Source organism: Salvelinus alpinus, chromosome 11, assembly GCF_045679555.1.
Source record: "Salvelinus alpinus chromosome 11, SLU_Salpinus.1, whole genome shotgun sequence".
NCBI classification, from domain to species: domain Eukaryota; kingdom Metazoa; phylum Chordata; class Actinopteri; order Salmoniformes; family Salmonidae; genus Salvelinus; species Salvelinus alpinus.
In genome coordinates this window covers 1,128,156-1,140,588 of record NC_092096.1, presented here as the reverse complement: position 1 = coordinate 1,140,588, position 12,433 = coordinate 1,128,156, and positions in this window count along the sequence as shown.

The window sequence follows — 12,433 nt, the reverse complement described above, 5'->3', positions numbered from 1 at the left end:
ATGTGGAACTCTTCATATCTCACATGTGGAACTCTTCATATCTCACATGTGGAACTCTTCATATTTCACATGTGGAACTCTTCCTATTTCACATGTGGAACTGTTCATATTTCACATGTGGAACTCTTCATATCTCACATGTGGAACTCTTCATATCTCACATGTGGTACTCTTCATATTTCACATGTGGAACTCTTCATATTTCACATGTGGAACTCTTCATATCTCACATGTGGAACTCTTCATATCTCACATGTGGAACTCTTCATATCTCACATGTGGAACTCTTCATATTTCACATGTGGAACTCTTCATATTTCACATGTGGAACTCTTCATATTTCACATGTGGAACTCTTCATATCTCACATGTGGAACTCTTCATATCTCACATGTGGAACTCTTCATATTTCACATGTGGAACTCTTCATATCTCACATGTGGAACTCTTCATATCTCACATGTGGAACTCTTCATATTTCACATGTGGAACTCTTCATATCTCACATGTGGAACTCTTCATATCTCACATGTGGAACTCTTCATATCTCACATGTGGAACTCTTCATATCTCACATGTGGAACTCTTCATATTTCACATGTGGAACTCTTCATATCTCACATGTGGAACTCTTCATATCTCACATGTGGAACTCTTCATATCTCACATGTGGAACTCTTCATATCTCACATGTGGAACTCTTCATATCTCACATGTGGAACTCTTCATATCTCACATGTGGAACTCTTCATATCTCACATGTGGAACTCTTCATATCTCACATGTGGAACTCTTCATATTTCACATGTGGAACTCTTCATATTTCACATGTGGAACTCTTCATATTTCACATGTGGAACTCTTCATATCTCACATGTGGAACTCTTCATATCTCACATGTGGAACTCTTCATATTTCACATGTGGAACTCTTCATATTTCACATGTGGAACTCTTCATATCTCACATGTGGAACTCTTCATATTTCACATGTGGAACTCTTCATATCTCACATGTGGAACTCTTCATATCTCACATGTGGAACTCTTCATATCTCACATGTGGAACTCTTCATATCTCACATGTGGAACTCTTCATATCTCACATGTGGAACTCTTCATATCTCACATGTGGAACTCTTCATATCTCACATGTGGAACTCTTCATATTTCACATGTGGAACTCTTCATATCTCACATGTGGAACTCTTCATATCTCACATGTGGAACTCTTCATATCTCACATGTGGAACTCTTCATATTTCACATGTGGAACTCTTCATATCTCACATGTGGAACTCTTCATATTTCACATGTGGAACTCTTCATATTTCACATGTGGAACTCTTCATATCTCACATGTGGAACTCTTCATATCTCACATGTGGAACTCTTCAGATTTCACATGTGGAACTCTTCATATTTCACATGTGGAACTCTTCATATTTCACATGTGGAACTCTTCATATCTCACATGTGGAACTCTTCAAATCTCACATGTGGAACTCTTCATATTTCACATGTGGAACTCTTCATATCTCACATGTGGAACTCTTCATATCTCACATGTGGAACTCTTCATATTTCACATGTGGAACTCTTCATATCTCACATGTGGAACTCTTCATATTTCACATGTGGAACTCTTCATATCTCACATGTGGAACTCTTCATATCTCACATGTGGAACTCTTCATATTTCACATGTGGAACTCTTCATATCTCACATGTGGAACTCTTCATATTTCACATGTGGAACTCTTCATATTTCACATGTGGAACTCTTCATATCTCACATGTGGAACTCTTCATATCTCACATGTGGTACACTTCATATCTCACATGTGGAACTCTTCATATCTCACATGTGGAACTCTTCATATTTCACATGTGGAACTCTTCATATCTCACATGTGGAACTCTTCATATCTCACATGTGGAACTCTTCATATCTCACATGTGGAACTCTTCATATTTCACATGTGGAACTCTTCATATTTCACATGTGGAACTCTTCATATTTCACATGTGGAACTCTTCATATCTCACATGTGGAACTCTTCATATTTCACATGTGGAACTCTTCATATCTCACATGTGGAACTCTTCATATTTCACATGTGGAACTCTTCATATTTCACATGTGGAACTCTTCATATCTCACATGTGGAACTCTTCATATCTCACATGTGGAACTCTTCATATCTCACATGTGGAACTCTTCATATCTCACATGTGGAACTCTTCATATTTCACATGTGGAACTCTTCATATCTCACATGTGGAACTCTTCATATCTCACATGTGGAACTCTTCATATCTCACATGTGGAACTCTTCATATTTCACATGTGGAACTCTTCATATCTCACATGTGGAACTCTTCATATCTCACATGTGGAACTCTTCATATTTCACATGTGGAACTCTTCATATCTCACATGTGGAACTCTTCATATCTCACATGTGGAACTCTTCATATCTCACATGTGGAACTCTTCATATCTCACATGTGGAACTCTTCATATCTCACATGTGGAACTCTTCATATCTCACATGTGGAACTCTTCATATCTCACATGTGGAACTCTTCATATTTCACATGTGGAACTCTTCATATCTCACATGTGGAACTCTTCATATCTCACATGTGGAACTCTTCATATCTCACATGTGGAACTCTTCATATTTCACATGTGGAACTCTTCATATCTCACATGTGGAACTCTTCATATTTCACATGTGGAACTCTTCATATCTCACATGTGGAACTCTTCATATCTCACATGTGGAACTCTTCATATTTCACATGTGGAACTCTTCATATTTCACATGTGGAACTCTTCATATTTCACATGTGGAACTCTTCATATCTCACATGTGGAACTCTTCATATCTCACATGTGGAACTCTTCATATTTCACATGTGGAACTCTTCATATCTCACATGTGGAACTCTTCATATCTCACATGTGGAACTTTTCATATTTCACATGTGGAACTCTTCATATCTCACATGTGGAACTCTTCATATTTCACATGTGGAACTCTTCATATCTCACATGTGGAACTCTTCATATCTCACATGTGGAACTCTTCATATCTCACATGTGGAACTCTTCATATTTCACATGTGGAACTCTTCATATCTCACATGTGGAACTCTTCATATTTCACATGTGGAACTCTTCATATCTCACATGTGGAACTCTTCATATCTCACATGTGGTACTCTTCATATCTCACATGTGGAACTCTTCATATCTCACATGTGGAACTCTTCATATTTCACATGTGGAACTCTTCATATCTCACATGTGGAACTCTTCATATCTCACATGTGGAACTCTTCATATCTCACATGTGGAACTCTTCATATTTCACATGTGGAACTCTTCATATTTCACATGTGGAACTCTTCATATTTCACATGTGGAACTCTTCATATCTCACATGTGGAACTCTTCATATTTCACATGTGGAACTCTTCATATCTCACATGTGGAACTCTTCATATTTCACATGTGGAACTCTTCATATTTCACATGTGGAACTCTTCATATCTCACATGTGGAACTCTTCATATCTCACATGTGGAACTCTTCATATCTCACATGTGGAACTCTTCATATTTCACATGTGGAACTCTTCATATCTCACATGTGGAACTCTTCATTTCTCACATGTGGAACTCTTCATATTTCACATGTGGAACTCTTCATATCTCACATGTGGAACTCTTCATATTTCACATGTGGAACTCTTCATATTTCACATGTGGAACTCTTCATATCTCACATGTGGAACTCTTCATATCTCACATGTGGTACTCTTCATATCTCACATGTGGAACTCTTCATATCTCACATGTGGAACTCTTCATATTTCACATGTGGAACTCTTCATATCTCACATGTGGAACTCTTCATATCTCACATGTGGAACTCTTCATATCTCACATGTGGAACTCTTCATATTTCACATGTGGAACTCTTCATATTTCACATGTGGAACTCTTCATATCTCACATGTGGAACTCTTCATATCTCACATGTGGAACTCTTCATATCTCACATGTGGAACTCTTCATATCTCACATGTGGAACTCTTCATATTTCACATGTGGAACTCTTCATATCTCACATGTGGAACTCTTCATATCTCACATGTGGAACTCTTCATATCTCACATGTGGAACTCTTCATATTTCACATGTGGAACTCTTCATATCTCACATGTGGAACTCTTCATATCTCACATGTGGAACTCTTCATATTTCACATGTGGAACTCTTCATATCTCACATGTGGAACTCTTCATATCTCACATGTGGAACTCTTCATATCTCACATGTGGAACTCTTCATATCTCACATGTGGAACTCTTCATATCTCACATGTGGAACTCTTCATATCTCACATGTGGAACTCTTCATATCTCACATGTGGAACTCTTCATATTTCACATGTGGAACTCTTCATATCTCACATGTGGAACTCTTCATATCTCACATGTGGAACTCTTCATATCTCACATGTGGAACTCTTCATATTTCACATGTGGAACTCTTCATATCTCACATGTGGAACTCTTCATATTTCACATGTGGAACTCTTCATATCTCACATGTGGAACTCTTCATATCTCACATGTGGAACTCTTCATATTTCACATGTGGAACTCTTCATATTTCACATGTGGAACTCTTCATATTTCACATGTGGAACTCTTCATATCTCACATGTGGAACTCTTCATATCTCACATGTGGAACTCTTCATATTTCACATGTGGAACTCTTCATATCTCACATGTGGAACTCTTCATATCTCACATGTGGAACTTTTCATATTTCACATGTGGAACTCTTCATATCTCACATGTGGAACTCTTCATATTTCACATGTGGAACTCTTCATATCTCACATGTGGAACTCTTCATATCTCACATGTGGAACTCTTCATATCTCACATGTGGAATTCTTCATATTTCACATGTGGAACTCTTCATATCTCACATGTGGAACTCTTCATATTTCACATGTGGAACTCTTCATATCTCACATGTGGAACTCTTCATATCTCACATGTGGTACTCTTCATATCTCACATGTGGAACTCTTCATATCTCACATGTGGAACTCTTCATATTTCACATGTGGAACTCTTCATATCTCACATGTGGAACTCTTCATATCTCACATGTGGAACTCTTCATATCTCACATGTGGAACTCTTCATATTTCACATGTGGAACTCTTCATATTTCACATGTGGAACTCTTCATATTTCACATGTGGAACTCTTCATATCTCACATGTGGAACTCTTCATATTTCACATGTGGAACTCTTCATATCTCACATGTGGAACTCTTCATATTTCACATGTGGAACTCTTCATATTTCACATGTGGAACTCTTCATATCTCACATGTGGAACTCTTCATATCTCACATGTGGAACTCTTCATATCTCACATGTGGAACTCTTCATATTTCACATGTGGAACTCTTCATATCTCACACGTGGAACTCTTCATTTCTCACATGTGGAACTCTTCATATTTCACATGTGGAACTCTTCATATCTCACATGTGGAACTCTTCATATTTCACATGTGGAACTCTTCATATTTCACATGTGGAACTCTTCATATCTCACATGTGGAACTCTTCATATCTCACATGTGGTACTCTTCATATCTCACATGTGGAACTCTTCATATCTCACATGTGGAACTCTTCATATTTCACATGTGGAACTCTTCATATCTCACATGTGGAACTCTTCATATCTCACATGTGGAACTCTTCATATCTCACATGTGGAACTCTTCATATTTCACATGTGGAACTCTTCATATTTCACATGTGGAACTCTTCATATTTCACATGTGGAACTCTTCATATCTCACATGTGGAACTCTTCATATTTCACATGTGGAACTCTTCATATCTCACATGTGGAACTCTTCATATTTCACATGTGGAACTCTTCATATTTCACATGTGGAACTCTTCATATCTCACATGTGGAACTCTTCATATCTCACATGTGGAACTCTTCATATCTCACATGTGGAACTCTTCATATCTCACATGTGGAACTCTTCACATGTGGAACTCTTCATATTTCACATGTGGAACTCTTCATATTTCACATGTGGAACTCTTCATATCTCACATGTGGAACTCTTCATATTTCACATGTGGAACTCTTCATATTTCACATGTGGAACTCTTCATATTTCACATGTGGAACTCTTCATATCTCACATGTGGAACTCTTCATATTTCACATGTGGAACTCTTCATATCTCACATGTGGAACTCTTCATATTTCACATGTGGAACTCTTCATATTTCACATGTGGAACTCTTCATATCTCACATGTGGAACTCTTCATATCTCACATGTGGAACTCTTCATATCTCACATGTGGAACTCTTCATATCTCACATGTGGAACTCTTCACATGTGGAACTCTTCATATTTCACATGTGGAACTCTTCATATTTCACATGTGGAACTCTTCATATCTCACATGTGGAACTCTTCATATCTCACATGTGGAACTCTTCATATTTCACATGTGGAACTCTTCATATTTCACATGTGGAACTCTTCATATTTCACATGTGGAACTCTTCATATTTCACATGTGGAACTCTTCATATCTCACATGTGGAACTCTTCATATTTCACATGTGGAACTCTTCATATTTCACATGTGGAACTCTTCATATCTCACATGTGGAACTCTTCATATCTCACATGTGGAACTCTTCATATTTCACATGTGGAACTCTTCATATTTCACATGTGGAACTCTTCATATTTCACATGTGGAACTCTTCATATCTCACATGTGGAACTCTTCATATTTCACATGTGGAACTCTTCATATCTCACATGTGGAACTCTTCATATTTCACATGTGGAACTCTTCATATTTCACATGTGGAACTCTTCATATCTCACATGTGGAACTCTTCATATCTCACATGTGGAACTCTTCATATTTCACATGTGGAACTCTTCATATTTCACATGTGGAACACTTCATATTTCACATGTGGAACTCTTCATATCTCACATGTGGAACTCTTCATATCTCACATGTGGAACTCTTCATATTTCACATGTGGAACTCTTCATATTTCACATGTGGAACTCTTCATATTTCACATGTGGAACTCTTCATATCTCACATGTGGAACTCTTCATATCTCACATGTGGAACTCTTCATATCTCACATGTGGAACTCTTCATATTTCACATGTGGAACTCTTCATATTTCACATGTGGAACTCTTCATATTTCACATGTGGAACTCTTCATATCTCACATGTGGAACTCTTCATATCTCACATTTGGAACTCTTCATATTTCACATGTGGAACTCTTCATATCTCACATGTGGAACTCTTCATATCTCACATGTGGAACTCTTCATATTTCACATGTGGAACTCTTCATATCTCACATGTGGAACTCTTCATATCTCACATGTGGAACTCTTCATATCTCACATGTGGAACTCTTCATATCTCACATGTGGAACTCTTCATATCTCACATGTGGAACTCTTCATATCTCACATGTGGAACTCTTCATATCTCACATGTGGAACTCTTCATATCTCACATGTGGAACTCTTCATATTTCACATGTGGAACTCTTCATATTTCACATGTGGAACTCTTCATATTTCACATGTGGAACTCTTCATATCTCACATGTGGAACTCTTCATATCTCACATGTGGAACTCTTCATATCTCACATGTGGAACTCTTCATATCTCACATGTGGAACTCTTCATATCTCACATGTGGAACTCTTCATATCTCACATGTGGAACTCTTCATATCTCACATGTGGAACTCTTCATATCTCACATGTGGAACTCTTCATATTTCACATGTGGAACTCTTCATATTTCACATGTGGAACTCTTCATATCTCACATGTGGAACTCTTCATATCTCACATGTGGAACTCTTCATATTTCACATGTGGAACTCTTCATATCTCACATGTGGAACTCTTCATATCTCACATGTGGAACTCTTCATATTTCACATGTGGAACTCTTCATATCTCACATGTGGAACTCTTCATATCTCACATGTGGAACTCTTCATATCTCACATGTGGAACTCTTCATATCTCACATGTGGAACTCTTCATATCTCACATGTGGAACTCTTCATATCTCACATGTGGAACTCTTCATATCTCACATGTGGAACTCTTCATATTTCACATGTGGAACTCTTCATATCTCACATGTGGAACTCTTCATATCTCACATGTGGAACTCTTCATATCTCACATGTGGAACTCTTCATATCTCACATGTGGAACTCTTCATATCTCACATGTGGAACTCTTCATATCTCACATGTGGAACTCTTCATATTTCACATGTGGAACTCTTCATATTTCACATGTGGAACTCTTCATATTTCACATGTGGAACTCTTCATATCTCACATGTGGAACTCTTCATATCTCACATGTGGAACTCTTCATATTTCACATGTTGAACTCTTCATATTTCACATGTGGAACTCTTCATATTTCACATGTGGAACTCTTCATATCTCACATGTGGAACTCTTCATATTTCACATGTGGAACTCTTCATATCTCACATGTGGAACTCTTCATATTTCACATGTGGAACTCTTCATATTTCACATGTGGAACTCTTCATATCTCACATGTGGAACTCTTCATATCTCACATGTGGAACTCTTCATATCTCACATGTGGAACTCTTCATATCTCACATGTGGAACTCTTCATATTTCACATGTGGAACTCTTCATATCTCACATGTGGAACTCTTCATATCTCACATGTAGAACTCTTCATATTTCACATGTGGAACTCTTCATATCTCACATGTGGAACTCTTCATATTTCACATGTGGAACTCTTCATATTTCACATGTGGAACTCTTCATATCTCACATGTGGAACTCTTCATATCTCACATGTGGAACTCTTCATATCTCACATAGAGATGTACTAGCCATGTCATTTATATTCATGTTTTAGAGACAAAAAGAAAAAACACTTTTATTTTGTGAATAAAGTTGCTCTGATGCTCTACGTTGTAACTGTAACCAGCTGAAGCACCAACAGGAACACTTCATTCAAAAGTAAAAGTGTTAAGTCCCCCAACACGGTAGAAATGCATGGAGGGGTTTTGATGTCATCACCTCTTGTCCCCTCTCCCCAGCTGCCCCCCTCCCACCCCCACAGCCCAGGCATTCCATGGGAAAATAAACTTTCCTTCTGAGGCTGGGAGAAAGCCAGCTATTTTAGGAGTCAGACGTCACACTGCTGCCCTCCTGCTCCGTCCCAAAACTCTCTCTCTCCCTCCCCATGTCCAGTCCAGCCCCCGCTCCCTCCTGCTCCGTCCCAAAACTCTCTCTCTCTCTCCCCATGTCCAGTCCAGCCCCCGCTCCCTCCTGCTCCGTCCCAAAACTCTCTCCCTCTCTCCCCATGTCCAGTCCAGTCCCTGCTCCCTCCTGCTCCGTCCCAAAACTCTCTCCCTCCCTCCCCATGTCCAGTCCAGCCCCTGCTCCCTCCTGCTCCGTCCCAAAAGTCTCTCCCTCCCTCCCCATGTCCAGTCCAGCCCGTGCTGCCCTCCTGCTCCGTCCCAAAACTCTCTCTCTCTCTCCCCATGTCCAGTCCAGTCCCTGCTCCCTCCTGCTCTGTCCCAAAACTCTCTCTCCCCATGTCCAGTCCAGCCCCTGCTGCCCTCCTGCTCCGTCCCAAAACTCCCTCTCTCTCTCCCCATGTCCAGTCCAGTCCCTGCTCCCTCCTGCTCTGTCCCAAAACTCTCTCTCCCCATGTCCAGTCCAGTCCCTGCTGCCCTCCTACTCCGTCCCAAAGCTCCCTCTCTCTCTCTCCCCATGTCCAGTCCCTGCTCCCTCCTGCTCCGTCCCAAAACTGTCTCCCTCCCTCCCCATGTCCAGTCCAGCCCCTGCTCCCTCCTGCTCCGTCCCAAAAGTCTCTCCCTCCCTCCCCATGTCCAGTCCAGCCCGTGCTGCCCTCCTGCTCCGTCCCAAAACTCTCTCTCTCTCTCCCCATGTCCAGTCCAGTCCCTGCTCCCTCCTGCTCTGTCCCAAAACTCTCTCTCCCCATGTCCAGTCCAGCCCCTGCTGCCCTCCTGCTCCGTCCCAAAACTCCCTCTCTCTCTCCCCATGTGTCCAGTCCCTGCTCCCTCCTGCTCTGTCCCAAAACTCTCTCTCCCCATGTCCAGTCCAACCCCTGCTCCCTCCTGCTCCGTCCCAAAACTCTCTCTCTCTCTCCCCATGTCCAGTCCAGTCCCTGCTGCCCTCCTGCTCCGTCCCAAAACTCTCTCTCTCCCTCCCCATGTCCAGTCCAGTCCCTGCTGCCCTCCTACTCCGTCCCAAAGCTCCCTCTCTCTCTCCCCATGTCCAGTCCAGTCCCTGCTGCCCTCCTGCTCCGTCCCAAAACTCTCTCTCTCTCCCCATGTCCAGTCCAGTCCCTGCTGCCCTCCTACTCCGTCCCAAAACTCCCTCTCTCTCTCCCCATGTCCAGTCCAGTCCCTGCTGCCCTCCTGCTCCGTCCCAAAACTCTCTCTCTCTCCCCATGTCCAGTCCAGTCCCTGCTGCCCTCCTACTCCGTCCCAAAACTCCCTCTCTCTCTCCCCATGTCCAGTCCAATCCCTGCTGCCCTCCTGCTCCGTCCCAAAACTCCCTCTCTCTCTCCCCATGTCCAGTCCAGTCCAGTCCCTGCTCGCTCCAATGCCGTGCTCGTGCTTGTGCTTTGTGTAAATTCTGAATAATCTATAGAACTTGAGCCATGTTTAAGATGACATGGAAGCCCACGTTGAAAAGTTGTGACTCATGCCCCAATAGCTGACATAGAAAAGAACGTATGTTTATTTTCTAAGTTGAGTTTGGCCATCAGTGTAGCGCACATTCAGTTCACAGGGACCTGAGGACTACAGAACATGGTTTCAGTAGGTTACATCACAGGGACCTGAAGACTACAGAACATGTTTTCAGTATATTACATTACATTACATTAGATTACCTTACATTAGATTAGATTAGATTACATTATATTATACTATATTACATTACATTATATTATACTATATTACATTACATTATATTATACTATATTACATTACATTACATTACATTATATCACATTATATTAGGGGACAAAAAATGTGTCACGTTCCTAACCTGTTTTCTTTTGTCTTGTATTTATTTAGTTGGTCAGGGCGTGAGTTGGGTGGGTTTGTCTATGTGTGATTTTCTATGTTGGGATTTTTGTGTTCGGCCGGGTATGATTCTCAATCAGAGGCAGCTGTCAATCGTTGTCCCTGATTGAGAATCATACTTAGGCAGCCTGGGTTTCACGTGTGTTTTGTGGGTGTTTGTTTCCGTGTTTGTATTCGTGCCACACGGGACTGTTGTCGGTTGTTTCATTTTGTTATTTTGTTTCATGTTAGTGTTCAGTTTCGATTTAATAAATGATCATGAGCACTACCCACTCTGCGTGTTGGTCCGATCCTCGTCTGAGGAGGAGAACGACTATGACGACCGCTACAATATGGTTCATACAATATGCAGTCAATGCACTGTGCATTATTTATAACTAGTTATGGTAGTTGGAAAGCAGTGACATACAACTTGTCCCTTTCTAGAATACGAGAGAGAGAGAGAGAGAGAGAGAGAGAGAGAGAGAGAGAGAGAGAGAGAGAGCGAGAGTGTAACGGCTTTCGTTGGTGGAAGGAGAGGAGGACCAAAATGCAGCGTGGTACGTATCCATAACATAATTTAATAGAGAATGAATACAAAATACAAAAGAACAAGAGAATAAATGAAAACCGAAACAGTCCCGTATGGTACTAACACAGGAAACAATCACTCACAAAACACAATAGAAAACAGGATACCTAAATATGGCTCCCAATCAGAGACAACGACTGACACCTGCCTCTGATTGAGAACCATACTAGGCCAAACACATAGAAATATAAATACAGAACAAAACATAGAATGCCCACCCCAACTCACGCCCTGACCAAACTAAAATAAAGACATAAAAAAGGAACTAAGGTCAGAACGAGAGAGAGAGAGAGAGAGAGAGAGAGAGAGAGAGAGAGAGAGAGAGAGAGAGAGAGAGAGAGAGAGAGAGAGAGAGGTGATACCTGAATAGTGGCTGCATGACATTGCAGTTTCTCTCCTTTATTTCTGTGTTCAGAACCATGTGAGCCACATGTAAGATATTCAGTAACCAATACACACAATACTCCAAACGCCAGATCAATAATACATTTAAACGTGCTAAAGGATCAAATAGTGGTTAAAACAACAGTGGTTGTGTAGAGAGGCGTATTTTGAATCCAGCCGGACATACGTCACCCTGCTCCTCC